We start from the raw sequence: 1448 nt of genomic DNA on the forward strand, positions 1-1448 counted from the left end.
TGCCAGGCATGTGTCAGTGGTGGCAGCTACCAGCAGTGAGGAGAGCTGTGGCCTTCTCTGCAAGGGATAGGGCACCACTTGCTTCACTGAGCACACTGAGGACACCAGAGCACATCCAACTTCATCCTGCTGGTTCTCCCACTCCCAAGCATCGCTATGGCAAGGTAGCAACAGGAAAAAAAGCCCCCCAAAATCACTCCTACATTGCTAAAAAGCTACTGAAAACCCACAGCAGCACCTTCCACTGAAGGACACGCTGGGTACCAGTACAGGTGTCCACCACTGCCCAGAACCAGCTCCAGCTCAGGCTGCCAGTCCAGGGTGCCCCACTAAAGCCAGGGTGATGTTTAAGCCAACTGGCAACTCCTGCACAAGCAGCTACTCAGCTGGGAGCTTCTGAAGCACCTGAGATCACCTTGTCCTTGCCAGGGTTTAAGTTCCATCCTAGAAAAAAGGCTCATTCCTGTAGCTCCCAGTACGACCATCCCCAAGCTGTGAGCACAGCACAGTCCCTGAGGGCCACCAGCCTCTTGTCAGCCAACAGCAAACCTGATCCATACTTGCAATCAAGAGCTTGGACAAAACAACCACCCCAGGGCCAGCACCCATGTTACTGCAGCATCACAGCTGAGGCCTCACAGCACTCAGAACTTGCTCCATCCAGCTGTATTCTCCTGGCACACATGACTTCTTCCCCCCCAGAACAGACAATCATCATCCTCAACTGCTCCATTTGTCCCCTCTCTCTCCTGGAGAGGCCTCTGAGCTCCTCCTGTACCTGTCAGGATATCAAAAGCCATTCCAATCTGCCACAGAATCCTTCTCCAGTGGCTCCTTTTCACAGCAGGAAGAGCTCACTGCAGGCTGCCCCTCCAACCCACCCTCCCAGTGCTTCTCAAAGCACCTGGTGACCCACTGCAGGAGGAGCCACCAGTGACAAGGCACCAGCCACCAGCCATCCCTCCCTTGATCACAGGAGAAGCAGCTTGGGCACTGGCCAGTTTAGGAAGAGGGAAGGCCAGGCTCAAAGGCCAGCTCAGGACAGAGTGGTGAGTGCTTTACACTGACCTTGACCCAACAAGCTTCTACCCAGAGCCACGTGCCACCTCCTCAACTAGTCCCCAACACCCTGTGGCATCCCAGGAGTCCAAGATGACACCACAGCCAGGCTGTGTTCCTACAGGCTGCCCCACTTCTCCCCCTCCCAGCAGCCACTGCCACCACCTACCTCATCCCTTGAGCCAAACCCCACAGCCAGGCACTGTGCCTCTGCTCCATCCATCCCCACAGCAGCACCACAGAGCTAGAGCAGCCTCCACGTGCCCCCTGAGACACACACACACACCCCTCCCAGGTGCACCTACAGCTGCAAGAGGCCTCCAAGAGCCACCACCACTGCCCTGCAGCGCTGCGGACACGAGGACAAGAGATGAGACAAGTGGGACAGG

This window comes from Gallinula chloropus (assembly GCF_964237585.1).
Source record: "Gallinula chloropus genome assembly, chromosome: 10".
Classification (NCBI taxonomy): Eukaryota; Metazoa; Chordata; class Aves; order Gruiformes; family Rallidae; genus Gallinula; species Gallinula chloropus.